This window comes from Camelus ferus, chromosome X (genome assembly GCF_009834535.1).
Source record: "Camelus ferus isolate YT-003-E chromosome X, BCGSAC_Cfer_1.0, whole genome shotgun sequence".
NCBI classification, from domain to species: domain Eukaryota; kingdom Metazoa; phylum Chordata; class Mammalia; order Artiodactyla; family Camelidae; genus Camelus; species Camelus ferus.
This window is the reverse complement of record NC_045732.1, coordinates 91,283,283-91,306,797: the sequence shown is the minus strand read 5'-3', so window position 1 is coordinate 91,306,797 and position 23,515 is coordinate 91,283,283. Positions and strand designations below refer to the sequence as shown.

General features: G+C 41.8%; 1 long non-coding RNA gene across 2 annotated transcripts in view; it reads left to right on the top strand.

The window, feature by feature from the left end:
• LOC116662234 overlaps positions 1-23,515 on the top strand; it is a 140,762-nt gene that overhangs the window by 57,240 nt on the left and 60,007 nt on the right. For both annotated transcript variants that reach the window (XR_004318253.1, XR_004318254.1), the window contains exon 3: positions 21,171-21,242. This is a non-coding gene — a long non-coding RNA (uncharacterized LOC116662234). The remainder of the gene's footprint in view (positions 1-21,170; positions 21,243-23,515) is intronic.

Sequence of the window (23,515 nt, the reverse complement as noted above, 5' to 3'; positions counted from 1 at the left end):
CTTGCCCAAGGTCACAACAAGTAAGGGGCCGAGCTGGAATTTGAACCCAGGCAGTCTGGTTCCAGAGACCATGCTCATTGCAATTACCCTACACTGCCTCCTTGCAAACAAGCAAAACAATAACAACAAAACTGAGTGGGAAAGCATGCTATTTCTATCCCACCACCAAAGAAGTCTGAAAATCCTGGTTATATGCCCTATGAGACCCCCAAGCTAGGGCCACTTCCACATCTGAACTGCAAATTACTGTGGAACAAATATGTCACCTGTAGAGAGCTGTCCCTGGAATACCAAAGTGGGATTCAAAGCCAAGAATTTCTGATCTCTAATCTCATTATTGAAAACCCCTATGTTAGCTCCACTTTTCACCCTGGGAACCCTGTTATGACCCAGCTGGGTATTGTGTGATAAACCTGGGCTGTGGTCAGAGTTTTTGCACATTAGAGAGTATTTTCTTTTGTGAACACCCTGCCCTGTTTTTAATATAATAAACATTCTTCTGGTCTTTTCCATTCCTTCTCAGAATATTTCTGTATACTCATAGTTAAGAATAATGGCCAATAGGAATCTAGCTCTTACTCTGCACTGTTTTCACTGCTTTATATGGATAAGCTCTTTTACTCCTCCACGATTCTATGAGGTAGGTACTATTATTAACTCTATTGTACAAATGAAGCAACAGAGGCTTCAGGAGGTTGAATGACTACCTCCAAATTACACAGCTATGAAGTAACAAAAGCTGGGATTTAACCCTTGGTCTGTGTGACTCAAGATTTGGGGTTGTGATCTGTTCCTCAGGGCAGGGGTTCTGAAGCAGATAAGTGAGGTTTTTAATTGAGAGATTTGTCCAGCAATTTGCCGAGATGAGGGAATTGATGCTGAACAATCTTCAGTGACTCACTTAGGTCACAGCCTTTGGGGGGTGGGGAGAGTGGAGCTGTGCCTTGAAGACTTCACAGTTCTTGGCCAGTCTTTGGTTCCTGTGAGGTCTTTAAGGGCAGGCCTGGGTCTGATTCACTTATCCCCCCAGTGTCTCTCACATAGTAGGTAGTCAGTTAATAAAATTTTACTGCTCGAATTAATGTTTTAAAGCATTTTCCTCTGGACTGGCTCCTGTCTCCTCTCAGTGACAGGTTTCACCATGTACCAGGTCAGGACCAATCTCCTTCCAACAAATACGGAATATAGATGTGGCTCTGAGCCGTCTGTGCTGTTCTCCTTGATTTCAGGTCATCTATGGCTTCATCATCCAGATTTTACGATCAGCATTTCACACGTTCATTTCCTGCATTTCTACTTCTTACAGAAGAAATAAACATATGGAGGGATGGTCACAAGGCTATAGCTACCAAAAAAAAAAAAAGCCACGTTAATTTTAAGAAGCACCTAACAGTTATTGAGTGCTTTCTATATCCTAGGCACTGTTCCAAGACATTTATAAGTACTAATTCATGTAATCCTCACAACAGTCCAACGAGATAGCTGCCATTATTGTCCTTATTATGCAGATGAACAAACTGAGACTCAGAGAGGGCTGGCTATACAGCTAATAAATGGTAGAACTAGCATTTCAACCATGTTTGCCTCCAAAGTCTCTGTTCTTAACCTTGATGCTAAACTCCTTACACTCATTACAAGACGTTGATGGATTAGCTATGTGGTCTGAGTGAGAGGAAGGGGAAGTAACTCCTAGGATAGGACCTGTATAACTATGTAGTTGATGGTGTTTGTTATTCATAAAAGTGACAGCACTGGAAGAGGACTAGCTGTGGATGTGTGGAGGAGTTATGAGTTTGACTTGGACATATCAAGTTTGGAGTGTCTTTGAGATATCCAATTGGAGATGCCAAGAAGACAAATGGATATGTGGTTTGGAGCTCAGAGGAGAGATTCGAGACTCTTTACCATATAGGTTAAAATAGCTAACATTTATTAGGTACTCACTATGTGCCAGTGCTGTCTTAAGAGATTTATGTGGATGAACAACTTTAATTTAATTCTCATGACAACCCTATGAAGTTGGTGCCTTATTACTGTCATTTTAAAGATGAGGAAACTGAGGTACAGAGAAGTTAAATGAGTTACCCAAGATCATACAGCTGGTAAATTACAGAGATAGGATTCAAGCAGAGGCATTTGAATCCTGGGCCAGGATTGTGCTCCAAATACAATAGATGGATGGTATCACTGGTGGCAGGGGTGGCGGGGAGGAGTTGGGAGAGAGAAAGAAAGAATGAATAGAGTGGGCAGAGAAAAAGATTGTCTAGGAATTTCAACATTTAATGGCTAGATAAACAACAAAGAGGCAGAAAGGTTATGGATTTGTTTATTGTCCATCTCTCCTAGTAAGCTTCAAGAGGGCAGACTTTTTGTCTGTTTGATCACTGTTTTACCCCCTGTAGTTGCCATGACTTTATTTTAATTAACAAATACATACATAGTATATTCTAAGATCTTTAAAAATAGTAGCTCATTTAATTCTCACCAAAAACTGAATGTGATGGATACTTTTAATTATCTTTATTTTTATAGATGAGGAAATTAAAGAACAGAGAGGTTAAGTAAGTTGCTCAGAGTTATACAGCTAACCAGTGGCAGGGCTGGGACTCAAGCTTAGGCGGTCCAGCTTCAGAGTCTGTGCACTTAACTACTGTGTGATGCTCAAGAAATATTTGTTGAATGAATAATGGGGGAGTCAACTGGGCCAGATGCTACAGGGAGGTCCAATAATTTGGAGATTAAAATATCTTCTGGCTTTGTGACATGTAGGTCATTGGTGGCCTTAAAAATTCTGTCCATTTTAGCTTCAACCTAGAAGAGAGGTGGTCAGAGAAGTCCAGGAGAGGAACCTACTGGCTCGGATTCAGCCTGTCCACATTTGCTGAACACATACCACATTCCAGACACCAGTCTATGGGCTTAGCATAGAGCAAGACAGCCAAGGTCCTTGTCTCCAAGGAGCTCACAGTCTGGTGGGAGAGACAGACAATGAACAAAAATGTAGAGATCATATCAGCAAGTGATACGTGCTATGAAGACAAGTGAACTCAGGTAAGAAAATATAGAGGGAAGGAATAGGAAAGGGCACTATTTTGTATATCTCAGATTGGGTCACTCAGTTCCTCAAGTTGACTCTGAGGGCATCTACAGACTAAAATGTGCCTTGAGGCCTTTGGGGGGGGGGTCTGCTTTGCCTCTGGAGAGAGTATATGAGAGTGCTAAGAACTTGGCTCCTGAAGCCAGGCAGACATGAATTAGAATATTGATACTGCCACTTGCTAGCTGTGTGGCCTTTGGCGAGTTACATACCTTCTCTGTTCTTCAGGTTCCTAATATTTCGAAAGGGGATAACAATAGTGCCTGCCTCATAGGGTTGTTGCGAGAATTAAATGAGCCTAGGTTAGTGCCAGGCACTCAGAAGACATGTAATAAATGCCATTTGAGACTAAAAAGAGTGATAGAATTAGCAGATGCTAATGCCAATTTAAGGGGAAATATTCTAAAGTAGAAAAAGCCTGGGCTCTGAAGCCAGACAGATCTGGGTCTAGATTCAGTTTCTGCCATTTCCTAGCTGGGTGGCTTGGTCAAGTTACTTATCCTTTGAAGTTCAGCTTCCTCACTTGTAAAATGGAAAGAATAATTTGTACTATGAATGATTTTTACAAAGATTGCATTCTTAAAAATCCATCACATAGTAGGAGTTCCATAAATTAGAACTATTACTAGAACTATTACCATTAGTAACACTTGATATTATTAAATAAGTATTGATTGATTGACTTGTAATAATATAGGAATATTATCACAACAGGTGAGACCTAGAGGTTTCCTGACCAGGTTTTCCTTCATTTCTGTTTTTTCAGTTTCCCTGAGAAACTGAGCCTGTTCTCTTAGTTTCCTCTGTTTCCCTTGAAGTAGCATCTTTGGTTTTAAAGCACATTAGATCACCCAGACCCTTGTCTTTAGTTTGGCTCACGTTAAGGCCTTTCTCTCAGCACTTTCATGACAACTATGTCCTTTTCATCGGTCAGCCTTCCAGGGACTGCACCCTAGGTGCAACCATGTGCCGGGAATCCATAAAGAAAAAAAAAAATCTTCAAAAATACCTTATTTACTTGCTACAACCTCTACCCACAAGGGGGCGCTACCTCACATATAATCCTTGTGTTCTTGCTGCAGCTATTAATCAAAAACTGAGACAGTGGCAGAACACTAATCACCAATAAGCAGACCCCTAGATTTGTCTGAAGACCAAATCCCCAACGTTGGCCACAGCCTCAGCCTTGTACCCTGGCCTCAGGATGGGCCGTATTCTGAGGACAATACAGCTTAATGGTTAAGATAATGGGTTTTGGAGTCCACCTGCTTAGGTTCTGATGCTGGCTCTAACACTTCCTAGCTGTGTGCCCTCTAAGCCTCAGCTTTTTTACTGAAAAAGTGGGATACTATTGGTAACTATCTCAGGAAGATTCTGAGGAACAAATGGTCAATGTTTGCAAAGAGTTTAACACAGTGCCTGGTACCTGGTACCTGGTACATACTCAGTAATGTTAGCTATTTCTGAGCCCTTAGCCTGGACACCAACTGAATTCCCAATCAAGTCATACACTGAGCTCCAAATCCTAGCTGCTGATGTCTCCCTCAGCTGGCCATTGCACACTGCATCCAGTCCTGGGAAAGATGGTGGGGGATGGATTTGTGAACCTGCATTCCCACTAAGGATGACTCAACTCCAGGTTCTCTGACGCCTCTCCCCCATGCCCACCTCAGCCAGCCCCCTGTCATGTTTACCCTTATACATTCAGGTGAAGGCTTCAGGTCAGTGTGCTAATTTTGAATCTTAGCTCCCCTGATAGCCTTGGACTTGGAAACTGGCTTACATTACCTATTTCTATCCTGGAGAGCAATGTGCCCCCCCTCAACAAACAGGTACATGAACGCCCCACACTGATACACACACACACACAAACACACACACACACACACAGGCATCTTCCATCCAAACTCCAGGAGCAAATTCCTGTCCGGGAGGAGGGAGTGAAAGGTAACTGAGCCCTGTGAGACAGCTGGACAGCTGGCTCAGCCCCTGCCAGGCACTTCTCCTAGTAAGGGCATCCTTTGGGTGACAATATCCAATTGAAGACACAGCCCTTAGGGAGCTTTATGACTGTTTCTCTTAGCCCCGCTAGCAATGTCCCCAGAACCCTTTTGGGGGATTGTATTTAGAGACCTCCTGGCACTCATTGACCCGGTCATCCAGCAGCTGGTGCCTGCCTGCCTCCCCTCTCCCTATCTCCTCCCACCCCAATAGCTGTAGCTGTACCCACAGTGATAAGTGATTCAAACATCCCCAATCTGTGGACTCCCCTGGTGCTGTGTGTGGCCCAGGGGTGCCCTTCAACAGTGTTTTTGTAAGCCTGCACCCTATAACAACATCCGTGTCATTTCAGTTGTTTCCCCCAGGGGATTGGATAAATTCTAGCTTCTCTGGCTGGAGGAATGTGTGGGCAAGTCCTCTGGGGTTTCATCAGCTTGTGGGGATGGGCTTCCCTTGTGATTTGAAAACATCTCTGTATTCATTTCACAAATATTTAATGGGCCCCTATTATGTGCCAAACACTGTTCTCAGTCTAGGAGATAGAAAGTTTACAAAAAAAAAAAAAAAGGAAAGAATAAAGAAAAAAAAAGGAAAAGAAAGAAAAGAATAAAATCAAACAAGAGTTCTTTAAGGACTTCAGGATTCAATGGGGCTAGAAGGCCAGTATTGTGCTTTATTGTGCTTACTGTATGCCAGGTACTGTTCTGAGGGTTTTACTAGCTATTAACTTATTTAATCTTGAAAACTTCAAATTAGGAATATGAAGGGTATCATTATTACCATTTTACAGATGAGGAAGTTGAGGCTCAGAGAGGTTTCATGATTGTAGTGTATTGAATAATGTCCCTCAAAATTCATATCCACCTGGAACTTCAGAATGTGACATTATTTGCAGAAGTAATTAAAGATCTTAAGATGAAATCATCCTGGATTTAGGATGGGTCCTAAATTCAATGACTGATGTCCTTATAGCAAACGAGAGGACACACAGAAACACAGAGATGAAGGCCATGTGAAGGTGGAGGTATATATTAGAGTTATGTGTCCATAAGCCAAGGAGCACCAAGGATTGTAGGCAACCACCAGAGCTGACAGATAGGCATAGGACACTTTCTCCCTCACATCCTCCCAAAGGAACCAACCCTGCCAACACCAGGATTTCAGACTTCTTGCCTCCTGATCACGGAGAGAATACATTTCTGCTGTTTTAAGCCATCCAGCTTGTGGTAAATTGTTACATCGGCCCCAGGAAACTAATGCAGTGACTTACAGAACTAAGATTTGAACCCAAACAACAGGCTCCTGAATCTGTTCTCTTAACCCCAGGGCAGGGCTTTGCTCTTGGAGTTTGGATGGAAGATGTGTGTGTGCGTGTGTGTGTGTGTGTGTGTGTGTGCGTGTGTGTGTGTGTGTGTGTGTGTTCTGCTATCAACGGCCAACAGCCTGTCTAATACCTCTCATACTCATTTGGGGAAGGTGGTTGGGGGGCTTCCATGGTGACCCCAGGTGAATAATAGCCTGGCCCCCTATAAGTCCCAATTTTCTCATTTAAACAATTAGGAATTTGTGCTAGATGATCTTTAAGACCTCTTCCAGTTATGACATTTTATGAGGCTATGATTCATTGTTTGTGGGGGGATGGTGGCGCAGTGACAGTACTGAGAGCAGGTTGTGGATGAGGGGATAAAGGATATGCATTATATGTAATTGACTGATTTTCAGAAGGCCTGTGGATAAAAACCCTGTTATGGAAAATTTTTCATTATCTTTCCCTACTGTTCTCTTTATGTCTGTTTCCCTCAGACTCCCCCACCACCTCTCTCTCTAGCACATGCATATGCATCTCCACACCCACACACATGCCCAGAGACTCCTCTCCAACCCTGGAGAGTAAGTTCATATTTATGAACTTCAAACTGGTGCAGAAGGAAGGGGCCAAGGTATGAGTGTCCAGCAGCTCCTGGCAAGGAGAAAGGCATTGTGGGGTGCAGGGGGGAGGGCTCCAGAGACTTGGGGCTGGAAACAGTGTTGTTAAGTATGTTCATTAATGAGCCCAAGAAGGAAATGACTAATAAATTGACGGAAAGAGGCTGATGGCACCAAACCACTTGGTTAATTAAAACCACAGAGGTCTTGGAGTGACTCTGAAAAGCCCTTGAGGATGGAAGTGGTCGATAGGCGGCAAATAAAGAATAAAGCCAAGAAAGACCATTCAGGGGTCAATCATTGAAGCGATGTCTCTCGCAAGGAGAGGTGTCTAAGGCTGGGAAAGTGGCAAATGGGTAAAAGATCACAATTCCAAAAGTCTTCCCTGATCCACTCCCCTAGGTACTAAAAGCTCCCCAACACTTGCATGCTTCTTTGTAAATGGTGTCATGCCTGTGTTTCAGTGACTATCGTTGTCTCCCCAGCAGCCACTGGGAAAGGGTCTCGGCCTGGGTCCAGAGCAGATGGGAGGCGCTGTGGCATTCCATGAAAGCCTCTAGATATTGGTCAGGTGGAGGGTCCTTTCTGTGGTGCAGAGTCAAGTGGCATAGAGCCTCCCAGGCTAGAATGTACCTTCCCCAGAGTAGCCCCTAGAAGCTGTTTTAAATGGAGGGATAGGAAGTGACTTTGGAAATTGGCACAGCACCAATTTAGATTCTGGGTGACCGTTTGCAGAACAGTGATCGGTACCTCACAGTTTGTGTGCCGGGACCTGTCCTTAAGGCTTTGTCTCTCTCTTAGGGGAGTGGTAAAGTACAAATGCTAGTTGTCTATAGTCAGACTAGACTTGGCATGTCACTCAACCTTTCTGGGCCTTAGTTTCTTCATCCATTAAATGGGAGTAACTATAGTGTCTACCTCATAGTGTTGGTTCTCATGTACAGCATGGTGACTATAGTTAACAATGTTATATTATATACTTGAAAGTTGTCAAGAGAGTAGATCTTAAATGTTATCACCACAAAAATATGGTAATTATGTGAGGGGATGGAGGAGTTAACTAACCTTATTGCAGTAATCATTTAGCAATATAGATGAGTATCAAATAATCATGCTATACACCTTAAACTTACATATATTATGTGTCAATAGTATCTCAAGAAAAAAGCCATAGATAATATACCATGCTTGACAAATAGAAAATAAATAGCAGCTTTGTCATTTTCACAATGATATCCTTTGTTTACCTGAAAATCGGCATAACTCTTTACTCCCCCACCATATGTTACCATCTAAATTGATAGCATCACCGTTAACCCAGTTCCTTAAACTATAAACTTCAGAGACATCCTTGCCCCTGCTTTCCTTCAACCCTCACATTCAACCGATTACCGAGGTCTACTTCCTCTTCTCTCTCCTGGCTGCATAACGTTGTCTCTACCCTATTACAGACCTTCGCTGTTTCTTACCTAGACTACTGCAGCAGTCTCCTAACTGGTTCCCATGCCTCTGTCTCTCCTTCCTGCAGCCCCTTCTCCACAGTAGCCAGATAAGATTTCCAAACATGAATCCGATCATTTCACTGTGCCCCCGCTTAAAACTTCATACTCCCTATTTCTTTAAAGATCAAATGCAAACATCTTATTTTGTCCTAAAGGAAATTCAGAATCCTTTTCCTGTCTAGCTTTCTCTCTGCTCCTCACACATTCTTCACTCGTGCCTCATTGAATCCCTTAGCCAATCACGCCATGCTATTTCACTTCTCCCTGCCTCAGCATGCACTGTTTCTTTCCCCTATTCTTACTTGTTGAATTCCTACTCATCCTTCAAAGCCAGGCTCAAGTGGGCCCTCCTTTGGGAAGTCCCTCTTGTCCCTTTCAAGCAGGGATTTTGGTGCTTCCTTATACTTCCACAGCAGTTATTCAGGCCCCATGTCTAACACTTCTCTTGCTGTCTAAAGGCTATCTGTTTATTCCACTTGCCTGAGTGTTCCCCAGCCACCTGCAGTAGTCAGGTTAAGCTGCCATCATCCGAGGAATAGAATCAAGGCATCCGGCTGTGGCCAGCCTGTGTCCTGGACTCTGATCTTCCTGTTTCTCCAAAACAAACCCTGTCATAGTCCCCTGGGGAGTTTGAGACACGTAGAAAATTCAGGTGACAGGAACTGATGTTGAACAAGCTGGTGCTACTGGATAAAATCTGCTCATAACAAGCCCTGATCAGCTTCATGTCTTCAAGACAAATGACCCAGCACTGATGGCTCTGCAATTACCAGCTCTCCTAATTGAATGTTGAGACCCTTGCTTTTGGGAAACCAGTGGCTTAGGCCCTCCTTGTCCAACCCCTACCTAGGTCTGTGTTCTTTCTGGTATCTTTTCAAATTCTACACACAGGTGTTTGAGTACCTGCCGTGTGCCAGGTATCTTGCAAGGTATTTTTAGAAACATGACCTCATTGAATTGTCATAACAACCCTATCTGGTAGATACTATTATCTCTATTTGAAATATGATATGGAACCTGATGGCTTCAGAGGTGGAATGACTTGCTCCAGATTACCCAGCTAATAAAAATAACAGCTTTCATTTAGTTAGTTCTTACTTTTGTGCCTGGCACTGTGTAAAGTACTCTATAGACATTGTTTTATCCATTCAGCAACTCTGGAAAGTAGATAATATGATCTTCATCTTAGAGGTGAGAGAGATGATATAATTTACCAGTATCTCATGATTAATCAATTATAGAGCTGAGACTGTGAATCCATGTCTCTCTGTCTTTAGGTGCAGTAATTGTGTTTCCCACGGCAAGGAGAGCCATTGTTCACAGTGCTGCTCAGTATGAGGCACAAACTAACTAGGTGGTGAGTGCCAGTCTGCTCCAATCCAAATTTTAAGGCCCAGTACTGGTGTGAATATGGTCCTTGGGAGAGTCAGACCATTTTGTAGCATGTGGCCCTGCCCCTTCAGGTCCCTGAGGTAAGCTTCTTCAGCTCTTAGGGTTTTAAAGGGAAGTGCCTTCTCTAGGAATGAAGCAAATTTTCAATAAGGAAACATATTACAATCCTTTGCTAAGAAAAAGACAACCTTTTCAGAGATAGGAGCTAAAACTGCGGTCACTTTTCCAGATGGTCTCCTTTTGATAGAAACATGGATGATGTACCTGGAACATTCACTAAGCATCCTTCCTGGGAGCCCCTAACTTGCTGTATGTTCCTGAACCTCAGTTTCCCATGAACCCAATGAGAAGATAGGCCAGAAACCCTCTGAGGTCCTTATAGTTCGAATCATTTACAGTTCTAGGTCCCCAAGTAATCAACGTTGATCAGCTCCTAACTGTTGAGTGCTGTGAATTTACTCAACCAGTTCCCAGGTCAGTGTCCGCAGGGACATGCACCTAGCAATCATCTTTGGACACAGCTCCCCAGTTAGGTACTTCATCTTCTTCCTGACAGTCTTTTAAAGTAAGTGGACTGATAAAATGGACAGGAAAATGATGACTCTGGCAGGCTCAGAGAGATCTCTTAATCCCACTGCCACCACCACCCAGTGTCACAGCCAAATGAAATGGCTCTTGGAACAGAACTGGCTCATCCCATTAAGGAGATGAGTGTTCTATGAATTGGGAAGAAACTTTCAAAGGCAGAGAGGTTAGCAATCAGGTCCCATGACTAAATACTACTCTGTGAGCAGAACAAATGGGGGTATTCTGCAGGCTTGATGGTGGAGGTTGGAGAGCAAGGAGGCAGCTGAGTTCAGATGGAGAGCGCCAGCCTGGCAAATGCGAATAGTACTAGTTGGAGCTACTGTCTTCCACTCCTCACCCCTGCTGCTTCTAATTCCCTCAGGTGCTCCATGTACTGTTTCCACATCCCAGCCCACTCCCATTCCTTTTTGAATTTTTCCTCTCTGCTTGTATAATAGCACCTATCATCTTGGATGCTGTGGAATATTTCAAGCACCACAGAAGACTCTCTCATGCCCCTTCCCAGTTAACACTCCCCTAAGAGGTAACCACTAGTCCAGAATCATCTGGATGACTGGCTATAGCACAGATGACTGGACCCTACATTCAGAGATTCTGATTCAGTACATCTGGGTGGGGGCCAATAAATTTGCATTTATAACAAGTTTTCAGGTGCTGCTAATGCTTTGAGAACCACTGTACTAGTCTGACTTCTATCAGTATCAGTCAGTTTTGCTTATTTTTCAATGTTCTCTTCTGTGTCTGTCTTCTTTCACTCATCCTTATGTCCGTTAAGTTCACCCATGTTGTTGAGTGTACCGGTAGTTCTTTTTTCTTTTCTGTCTTTGTTGTATTTGTAGCATTTCATTGTGTGACTATAGAACATTTTACTTATTCATTCTACTGGTGATGGACATCTTAGTTATTTACAGTTAGGGACTATTATGAATAATGTTTCTGCTATGAACGTTCTTGTACATGTTTTTGATGGACATATGCATTCATTCCTCTGTATGCCTATGTATAAAATAGCTAGATCATATGGTACATTTTTTTCACTTTCATGGCTACTGCCAAATAATTTTCCAAAGTGGTTGTATGAATTTGTACTCCCACTAAAACAGTATGAGAGTTCAAATTGCTCCTTTTCCTTGCCAACAATTGGTATTGATGTTCTTTTTTAAATTTTAGCCATTTTGGGGTGTGTGTGTGTGTGTTTGTGTGTGTGTAGTGGTGTCTCATTGTGGTTTTAATTTGCATTTTGGATGGCCACTTTAACGAGATTGCATAGTGTAAAACTGTTAGGTGAGATGGGAATGCCCAGCACAGGGCCCTCAAACCAGTGACAGATAGTATGGTAAACACCGTAAAAAACAGCTCAAATGATATGGTGGAGAACTGGGTGGAGAAGGATAGGGAAAAGTTCAAGGGAAAATCCAAGCTTCTTTGCTGTTTTTGGTTTTACCTTCCTGCCTTGTACAGATAAGACAGTTCTGTCTTTGGAATGGAACAGGGACCTCAAAGTTGGCCTTTGAGCTTGGGAATACTGAGACAGTTAGTGACAATCCCTGAGATGGAAATGAATTTGACACACAGGAGGTACAGAAAGAAACAATATGGTTGAAGTGTAAGAAAAAAAGAAGCAGATATAGATGGTGTTAGAGAGATCAACAGCAACCATCTTTTAAAGCATCTTGTAGGCTACAGGAAAGAGTGTGAAGTTTATTCTAAACTCAGTGGCAATCCAATAAAGGGTTTTTCTCCAGAAGAGTGACAGGATATGATTTATGTTTTGAAAATATCACTCTGGATAATGTTCTCATCCTTGGCTACATGTTAGACTCGTATGGGAAATTTAAAAAATGCTGATTCCTGAATCTTACCTCCCAAGATTCTGATTCAGTTGGTCCTGGAGTACAGCTGGGGCATTGGGAGTGAATGCAGAGAGAAGCAGACATTTCTGAGACATATCTTGGGTGTGGAGTATACTAGGTTTGGAGATTGACTCTGAACTATAGGGAGAGGAATGAGTGAAAGATGTGGCCAAGTGTCTTGCATGGGAATTAGAGTCGTTGGTGGTGCCATTGGAGCACTGGAGGAGGAGGAGTAGGTTGAGTGTGGGACTGTGAGTTCAGTTTTGGACATACTGAGTTTAAGATAAATGAGCTATTCAAAGAGGTGGCTAGAATTCCATAATGGACTGGATACAGTGAGGGGAGAGGAAGGGGAAAAGTCACGGATGATTTCCTCCTTTAATGTCTTATTTTAGTCTTTCCATGACTCTTGTCGTTATTTCCGCTTCTCTGATTTGGATCTCATCACAGTGCTCTGAATACTAAAAGACTAATCAGATAAACTTCTTCCTGAAAGTGTGTTAGCTTACTCTATTCCATCTTCCTATCTGATAAAATTTAGCTTTACCCAGCTAAAATACACATGCAAAGAATGGCCCTCCTGGTGGGTATTTGAAGCCTCTGTAGCTGACTAATGGTGAAAGGTCAAGAGAAACTGTGCTAAAATTTTGCCCCATCAATTTCAGTGAGGCAAAGATGGCTTGATTAAGATAAAATGGGACAAGTTCTAACTCCCTTTGGGAAAATGCAGATTCTGAGCTAGGAGTTTTGTATCAATTGTCTCATTGATTATTCTAAGCCACTCTGGTTGTATTATTGCTATGTTACAGGTAAAGAAACTAAGGCCCAGAAAGTTAAGCAACTAATCCAGAGTCATACAACTAGTCATATGCAGAACTTGGAAGCATATGTCTGCCATGAGTGCTTGGAGAGTTGATTGATTTGTTTGTTTGTTTATAGCTATCCTCCAAACCCTGTCATGCTACACGCTCAGCTTCCCCAAGCTAGTCACCATTTTTCATAGTAATCCTGACCACCAGCTTTTTGGACTCATTTCCCTACGATCTCATCATGTCTTATGCCGCTCAGAGCACAGGGGACCCTGCATAAAGACCTTCTGAGGAGCATCAAGGGAATAGAGAGACCCTTAGATAAAAACTGGATAGGGTGGTGGACTAGAGTGGAATCACTATTTGCGAGTTTCGTCTCTCGAGTCCTGTCTTATAGTAATATGCCACCACCTCTGCCTCTGAAATGGAAATCCCAAGAGCAAGAAGAGCCATTCAAGAGCAAAGAATCTCATTCCAAAGGTAGGGAAACAGGGCAGAGAGAGGCAAGGTAGTTTGTCTGAAGTCACAGAGCCAATTAGAGGAAGAATGAGGATAAGCCTCAAGTGTCCTGGGCTCTGTTATATACATCCTGGAGTTCCGAGGGTCTTTCAAGCAGCCCTTCAGTCCCAAATATATCCTCACACCCTGGTGAGATATAGAGGAGGCAAGAAAGATGATATATTCTTGGAGGGGTTTTCCAAGAGCATGTATCTCTGAGAGGAGGCTTTCTGAAGGAAGGAGTAAGGGGAAAAATGAGCAGACAGAATCCCTGAGACTGTAGCAGAGAACTCTCCAGAACCACTTCAGTCATGTCCCACCCTGCCAGCCAGCCCCTCAGCCCTCAGCTTGGGGCTGGAAAAAGGACATAGGACAGGGCTTCTTAATGAGAACATGTGGGAACCCGGGAAAGGTTAATGATCTGCAGCCTCAACCATCCGTCAGCTGCCAGCCAGAGACAGTAAACACCGTTACTCATCTAATTAGTCAGGAAAGGCTGGGCAGGGGCTGAAGACAGGGCCTTGGGGATTACAGTCCCCCAAGTGCCCACCCACTTAGGGCTGTTGAAAGAGGCTACGAGAAGGTACAAGCCCCCATTCGCAGAGGGAGTTGGAAGAGGCTCCCTCTCAGTCGGTCCTTCTGCAGCTCTGGCCGCAGGCTGTGACCAAGATGTGGAAGGACTTGGACACTTACTGAGGGCCTCCTCTGTGCCAGATCCTATGTTGGCCAGTCCTCTGTGTGTCATCTTATTTTGTCCCCACAACAACACTGCAAGGTTCTTACATTTATTGAGCACCTGTTGTACATCACTCACTTTACATATATTATTGGCTTTCACATTTCTAACAGTGCTAGGAAGTAGTGGTTGGTATTTCACCCATCCTACGGGAGAAAAAAATGGAGATTCACAGAGCATAATTTGTTTCTTTGCTGATTTATTCAGCACATGTGTACTGCCTGGCCATTCTGTGCCAGGCATTGTCCTAGGTGCTAAGTATACGATGGTGAAAAGACAGACACAGACTTTGCCTTCATGGAGCCCAGTGTCTAATTGGAGAGACAGATATTCACCATGAGCTCACATAACTAGTACATAGCAAGACTAATATTGGAATCTGAGCAGGGTAGAGCTGCAGACAGGATGCTGACGGGACTGAGGTGATAGATATTGTGGGAATCAAACCAGAATACCCTCGCTTGTGACTGGGCTACTCTGGCTTCAGAAGGCCAGGCCCTGCCACTAATGATTTACTGCTGCTGGGGTTGGGGGAGAGCTGAAGACTTCTTGAAGCGTATGTGCCCATTGCACTCTGGGAGGCTCTTCTGTTTTCCAGCTGCCATGAATTATTTCAGCTCCAAAGAGGAGGTATTTGGGTTAAGAATAGCTTTGTGATTGCTGAACCGTCAATGGGGTGGGCCAAGGCAGGTGATTGGGTATTCTCCGAGCACCTGGTATGTTCCCAACTCTATACCAAGTTCTGTGAGGGGATGCCCAGGAGCAAAGACCCAGTTTTTTTTTCCCCAGAAGGCCTTTAATCTAGGTTGTGAATGTGATTTATTTTTATGGAAAGATTAAGGATGATAGCCAGATAAAAGCTGAATAGGGCAGTTTTGGCTGGTCAGCTTAGAAGCCTGAGATTCTTTGGGTTTTTTTTTTTTTGTAAGACAGAGATGAAGGGAAGGAGAGAGAGAGTGCACAAGTAAGACAAAAAAAATATCAGAGAGAGAGAGACATGGAGAGATACAGACAGAGATGGCAAACTGAGTATGATACAGAGAGAGAGGAAAGAGGAGAGAGCAAGAGATAGAGGACAAAAACAGGGACAAAGTGTGACAGAGACCAAAGCAATGGAGTATGACAGACAAAATATGAGACAGTAGAGGGGGTGAAAAGGAGAAAAGGAGAGTCTGGGGCCTGCAGTTGGAAGAAGAATCTCATATGAGAAGGTTATCTCTCACTCACTTTGAGGCCCTACAGACCACCATGGACTCAGGCTTCAGAAAGTTACTTCATCCTAAAAAGAGCTTTTTATACAAGTGATGGGCCCACATTTCTGGCTGGCTGAGGAGTGGGGAAGTGCATGTGTGTGTGTGGGAGAAATTGACAGAAGTCACCACATAGGCATGTGTATACCTGTTTCCCACACTCTCACACTTACAAGTCCAGTTTCTTGCAAAGTTGAATGCAACTCAACTTGGAAAGTGAATCCCCTTTGTCCATTAAATGTCATTATTCCTCTCTTTAGGAAAGCTTTCCACTGGGAAGTGAGTTCCTGTCATTTGAGCCATAAGAAAATGTTGTCCCTAAAGTACGAATATCAGAAGACCTAGGCTCACATTTAGGCAAAATCAGGATTTAGCCATTTATTGGCTGTGTGACCTCGAATTGTTTTGTCAACTTCTCTGGGTCTCAGTTTTCTCCCCAATGACGAAGTGGTTGTATTTAGTCCTTGGCCATTTTCCCATTTGAGCACGTGCAAGAAACAGGTGTAGCCTGGGCCCCCAAGGAAATCTATCCTGGTGACCTTTAATTTGAAAGGGTGAGGGGAGGGGAGGGGATCAACAGATCAGATCAGAAGGCAGTGTGGAATGAGGCAGGGGTATAAATAAAGTAATGCCTAAATAAGTTGTCTGAAATGGAATGGGCCCCTGGAAGCTTGGCCCTTGGTCAGGCTCTCTTGTCTCAGTTGGCCGGCTCAAGGGAGGGGCCTTCCTCCTCTCACACCCCTCTTGGCTCCTGTCTGCCTCCCGCCTGCCTTCCACTTCCACTTCACTGCTCAGTATGGCTAATATAGCCTGCCTTGCAGTAGGAAAACACCTCCACACACCATTTTTATTTCCAGTGGGAGATTTCAGTTCTGTGCAATGGAATACGACAGTGTTGATGACCTCATGAAATGTCAGAAAGGCTCAATGGGGATTCTCTTGATTGAGAAACCAGTATGCATGATGGTGGGAGGAGAGACATAGTAAAAAGCCTGATATGGGGTTTTTCAGTCCATGTTAAGGGTGCCTTGGGGAAAATGGCCATATCTTACTTGACTGGTAATGGGTAAGGTCAATCCCCTCCTCTCCACCCTCCCGCACAACCCTCTGGCCCAAACCAGTACTTCTTTCTTTGTGACTGGATTATTACAACAGCATCTTCCCAGGCCTCTTTTCCTCCAGCTCCTTGTCTCCTTTCTATCCACCACCCTTCACCTTAATCTTTCTATATCCCAACATTGATTACATGTCTCCTCTAACTGACTGTGTGCTATGTAATTCCCTTTGACAGGCACCATGTTTTTCATAGAGGAGGTGCTCAACAAGTGTTTGATAGATGAATTGATGAATGAATAAATACCATGGGCCAGTCACTGTGCTAGTCATTGTAGTGTGGTCTTCCCATACTCCTGCAGTCCATAGTGTTCATCCCTCTCTAAGAGTTTATTCCACAGTTTGTAATTACTTGTTTAGTACACTGGAAATAATGTGAGGATAGAGACCACAGTTATCAGGTTCACTTTCTCTGACATACCTTGCACCTAGCACCTTGCACTGTTTTGAATAACTTAATGAAAGAGTGAATGAATTTTCCACCCGGAATGTATTTCCTTCCATCTCTGACTGTACATTCAGCAGTTATTCACTGGGCACCTACTTATGGGCAAGGCAGTGTTCTGGACATTGGAAATTTAGCAGTGAGCAAACAGACAAAAATTTCTTGCTTTGATGGAGCTTATATTTTAGTGGGGAAGACAGTTGATAAATCAATGGACATATATTTGTATAAGCAAATGACAAGTAGCAATAAGTGCTTTGAAGAAAAATGAAGCAGGACAACGGGGTAGAGAATGGTGGAGGGGATTCCTATTTTAGCTGGAGACTTGAGGGAAGACCTCTCTGAGGAGGTGACATTTGAATAGAGACCTAAATAAGGTGAAGGATGAGGAATCCCAAACAAAGGGAACTAAGACATGCAAAGTCTTGATGCAGGAATGTGCTTAGCAAGTTTCAGAAATATAAAGAGGCCAGTGTGGCTAAAGCATACTAAACCAGGAGATGGGGAAGAGACAAGGTCAGAGAGTGAGGAAGGGGCCAAATCATGTAGGGCTATGGAGATCATAATAAAGAGCTGAGGTATTTTTCTAAATAAAATCATAAGAACAAAAGATTACTAAGTAGGCAAATGACAACAATTGATTGATGTTTTTAATAGCTCTGTGAACACTGGTGAAGAAAATCCTAGAGGCACAAGTGGGAAGAGAGAAGCCAGTTAGAAAGCTAGTGCAATAGGCCAGGTGACAAATGATTACAGCTTGGTTCAGAGTGTTAGTAGTGGAAGTAAGGAGAGAGTGGTTGGACAAGATATGTTTTGAATGCAGAGCCAACAGACCTGTGGATAGTTTGGATGTAGATAATGAGAGAAAGAAAAATCAGGGATAAGTCTGAGGATTTTATCCTGTTCAAGTCCCATTCTTCATGGCTCAGTTCACAGTCACCTCCTCTTGGAAGCCTTCCCTCACACACACTACCTTACCTCCATTGAAATCAACGTCTCTTCAATTCCCATAGCACTTTGCAGCTACCAAGCTACACACGCTACCAAGCGCATTCTACCTTCTGGCAGAGGAGAGCTACATGTACACATCTACCTCCCCTCATCTGTTTAGTCTTCACTGGATCCAGCGCAATGGCTTGTGCCAAATATTTTGACCAATAAGTACTGCTGAGACTCAATAGGTTAACTAAATTGAAGCTGTTTATAATTACTTCCAGTGTATAGTTGCAAAGTTCTCCAATCATTAGAAGGTAAACCAAAGAATTATTTCAACATCACCAGCTTTTAATTACTAAAGTCCATTTGATATATGCCTCTGCTTGAATTATTGACATCATGAGGATTAAAATGTTCTCCTTAATTAAAAGGAAGCTCATGTGCTGAGTGAGGGGCATGGAGGGTGCTAGAGGGTGGGATAGTGAGTGAATCCTGTTCTCACAGCTCATCTTCAGCTACTGAAGCTGTGAGGAGAAGTGAAAACTATCTAGAGGAGGGCCAAGCTGATACTTATAAAAATGGCATAAGTGAGAGGAGGCAGGGATTTTGGAAGCATGAGAGTTGAAACATATGGACCTGGGTTCAAATTTCAGCTCTGCCATTTACTAATCATGATACTCTAAGGAATTCATTTTTAAGTTATTGTTTGTTTTTAATTGAAGGACAACTTATATACAAAAATGTGCATCAGGTTCAGGGTACCACTTGATAAATTGTTACATATGCATGCATCCATCTCCCAGATCAAAATGTAAAGTATATCCAGCATCTCAGGAGACTCTCTCATGCCACTTCACAGTCAGTACCCCTTGAAAGGTAGCTACTATTATAATATTTATCACCACATAGCAGTTTTGCCTGTTTTAATCTACATGTAAGTGGAATTATACAGACTGTACTCTTGTGTCTGGCTTCTTTCTAAGTCATTTAAACTCTTTAAGCCTCGGTTTCTTCATCTATATAACAGGAATACTAACAGCACCTATATCATAGGATTGTGAAGATTTAATGAGATAAAACATATAAAATGCTCAGGATACTGCCTGGGACATACTATGTACTGAATAAATATTAGTCCTTTCCTTTCTTCCTTCCTTTCTGTCTAAGTTCTTAGAGCTGTATTAGGTACCCTTGGTGTACAAGAGAAGTATAAAAGGCAGTTCACACCCTTAAGGAGCATATAATCTAGTTATGGAGAAGAGGATCCAAAGTACTTGGTAAGCAGGAAGTGACAATATTAATAAAATATACTACTAATATAATGAATATAATAATATCAATTACTAATCCCACTGCTGATTGGAGAGGAGGCAGGCAATATTTTGAAATGGTTAAAAGCATAGGTTTTGGAGTTTTGGGGCTTCAGTTCCAGCTCCAGTTTCCCTACTTACCAATTGTGTGAATTGTGTGCCCTTGGGGATGTCACATATGTCTCTAAGCCTCAGTTTCTTCATCTGTAGAATGAGAATAATACTGCTGTCTACTTCATGGGATTGCTGAGAACAATGAATACAACATATATCAAGTGCCTGTCACAGGGCCTGGAACATAGTATGCACTTAAACAGTGATATTTGCTGAAGTTTTTTTCCTGCTTTGAAATACTAGGATTCATAAAGATCAAAAAGTACCAGCCAACCAGGGCTGATTAAGTGGCTGGTAAACCTCACCTACTCCAGTTGAATAGATAGAGAGCCCCTAAGATGACTGTTGAAGCCCAAGAGGCCACTTCTTTCTTTACCCTCTACCTTTCTCTAGTACACACTCAAGGTACTACCAGTGACCATTGGTCTAAGGACTGTGCCTCTGAGCCCCCACAAGCATGCTTTTTTATTGTTCATAAACCTTAACCCCTATTGATCCAGATCTCCAAATGGGACTATCCCTTGAAAGGCTGACTCCGTACAGCCTTAAGCCAGGAGCCATGGCAAGCTGGCCCTAGTCCAGCAATGGAAGACTCATTTGTCACTGAGGAGTGCAATTTTCATGGCCTTTGAAGTCAACATTTGCAAATCAAAATTCTTTAAACACTGTTTAGCATCACAGTGTTTTGAGAAAACATTTTCAAAACGTTTTTATGCATTCTGCTTCCCACTGTTCAAAACAAATTTAAGAAAAACTTAAAAATCAACATGTCTTGAAAATATTTTTCATACCAAAACAAATGTCTCAAAAGCTTTTTGCAGATAAGATGATTAGTGAGATGATTCAGCCCCAAAGAATATTTTCTCTAGCGTTGTTCTGACGATTGTATTTTTCAGGCTTGATTTAGTCAGATTATTGTCTCAAAACCATATTTATTTTCTATCTTCAGACTCAGCCAAGAGACCAAGGGAATTTAAAATCTTAAAGCCTCAACATAAAACATTTGTTGAATAAATGAATTATTTCTTCTTTTTTTCTTGGCTGCCAGAGGACTCAGAGTTACATTAGGTAGAGGTAACTATTTCACCCTTTTTTCTGCCTTTCTCTAATTTTTTAAAAAACAGCATTATTGAGGTATAATTGATATACAAAAACAGCATATATTTAATGTATATAATTCAATAAGTTTGGACAACTGAATATACCTGTGAAGTCACAATCAAGGTAGTAAACATATCCATCACATCCAGAAGTTTCCTGTGTCCCTTGGTTTTTGTTTTATTTTCTGGAAAGAACACTTAATATGAGATATACCCTTTTAATAAATATTTCAGTGCCTATCTGTGAAATTACTAGAAGAAAATATAAAGAAAAACTTTTTTTAAATGGAGGAACTGGGGATTGAACCCAGGACCTCGTGCATGCCAAGCATGCAGTCTACCACTGAGCTATACCCACCCCCTCTCCTGGAAAAACTTCTTGACACTGTTCACAATGATTTCTTGGCTATGACACCAAAAGCACAAGCAACAAAAACAAAAATAGGTAAGTGGGACTACATCAAACTAAAATGATTGTGCTGTTTTTTTTTTCTGCACAGCAAACGAAATGATCAAAAGAATGAAAGGTAACTAATGGAATGGGAGAAACTACTTGCAAAACCTGATAAGAGGTTAGTATCCAAAATATATAAGGAACTCCTACAACTCAATAGCAACCCCCCCCCCCCAAATAACCCAATTTAGGAAACAGACAAAGCACTGGGGTAAACATTCCTACATGGTTTTTCTGTCACTCTTTTGATCTTTATTTATTTGCCCTATTTCTCTGAATTTTTATGTTAATCTGCCTCAAATCCATTTTGGAAGTAGATGACATATAAAACATAAATCTTTCAAAATCTACAAACAAGAAAAAATATGCTTAATAGAAAATGAGCAAAATATGTAAATTGGCATTTCACAGAATAGGAAATCTGAAATTAAGGGAAAATGCCCAATTGCAGTAGTACTCAGATAAATGTAAAATTGGAAAACCATAAGATATCATTTAATGCATATTTAAATTGAAAAATTAGAAAGTTAGATAATATTATGAGCAGGTGACATTATGGGGGATCATATATTCTCATGTACTGCTGGTAGGAATGTGAAATGGCACGGACACTCTGGAGAGTAATCTGGAGAGTAATCTGGAAGTGCTTAATGAAATTAAATGCACATAAACCCTATGACCGAGTTTATAGTTCTGGAACAGATCCATTAAGGGACATGTGCAGGTATGTTTATGGAATCATTTTTTTGTGACAGAACTGAAGGCAACCTAGATATCTATAACTAGTGGACTGGTAAATAAAGTGTGACATATGCATATGATGAGAATATCATGTGAAATCAGAACTAATAGTCTTGATACATGTCTTGGTCAGCTGAGGCTCCCATAACAAAATACTATAGATTGGGTGGCTTAAACAACAGACATTTATTTTCTTACAGTTCTGGAGGCTGGAAGTCCAATTAGGGTGACAACATGGTCGATTTCTGGGGGCTAAGGGCCTGACTTCTAGGTGGTGTCTTCTCCCTGCATCCTCACATGGCAGAGAGGGAGAAAGGAAGCTCTCCAGTGTCTTTTCTTGTAAGAGCACTAGTCCCATTAAAAAGTTCCTACCCTCATGACCTTATCTAACTCTAATACTTCCCAAAGGCCCTGATCTCCAACTGCCATCACATTGGAGTTTAAGCCTTCAATGTATGAATGAGGGTGAGGGTACAGAAACATCTAGTTTGTAACAATACACCTAAAGTAATATAAATAGATCTTAAACAAAAATGACGTTGAGTAAAAAAATAATAAAGAGAGTTTCATAGTGCAATACATTTATGCAAAAAACCATAAAATTTCAAGATTACACATGTATCTAAATTAGTATATGGGTGATGTATTGAAAGGATGTTTATTAAGTAAATTAGGATGGATGTCTTGAGGTGCAGAGGGGAAATGGGATTGGAGATGGTAAAAGAGAAAAAAATAAAATTAATTTAAAAAGAGAGACCTTGTAATGAAAAAAATAAAATTAATTTAAAAAAAGAGACCTTGTAATGAAGACTGTGTGTCATTAACCAAAGAATATGAGTGACTAAAGTCTGTGAATTTTGAGGTCAAAATAATCAGAAAAATAATTATAAATTTAAGGGATCTATTGCTGTGTTTCAGTACTAGTGCCTATAAATAGAGAAAAAACTTTCTCGGCCTTTAAGATATGGACATTTTAATTGTACAGATGAAGAAGACTCCTGTGCCTACCTCAAGATCATATGAATGGTATGCAAGTAGTCAAGATGATTTCTATGGAAATGAGTGATTAGATGCTAAACTCAAGACTTACCATATTTTTAGAATAAGAATGAGGTCTGAACTTAGGGCATGATTTTTTTTTTTTTTTAAAACACTGCAATAATGGAAGGTTGTGTGTAGGCAGGGGAGTGATCTCTGAAGAGGAGCATCTCAAAATTAAATTCAAGAGCATCCAGTCCCCAAAAAGGTAGATACATGATGCACAGTTTCTATAATACTATCTGGCTTGGGGAGTGGGAGTGGAGGTCGAAGTAAGGAGGCACAGTTGAGAAAAAGAAGCTGTTTGGGGCAGGGAGAAAGTTATTCCAAAAGAGAAGCAGGATGGAGAAAAATTGGAATGAATGGGAAGAGTGAGTAGAAGTTTTGCTTATCAGAGAGACTTAGAGATTGTGTTAGATTGGGTGAGTGTGGAGATAGACTTTTCTAAATAGGAATCAAGAGTCTAACATTTAGCTTTCAGTCTTTTATGCCTAGGTGCCAATCAGCCTGACAGAAATCACCTGGAAGACTGTGCCATCCACCCTCAAATACACACTCCATTGTGCAGTGTTACTGTTCTCCCTTGCATGTGACAATAGGATGTGATCTGAA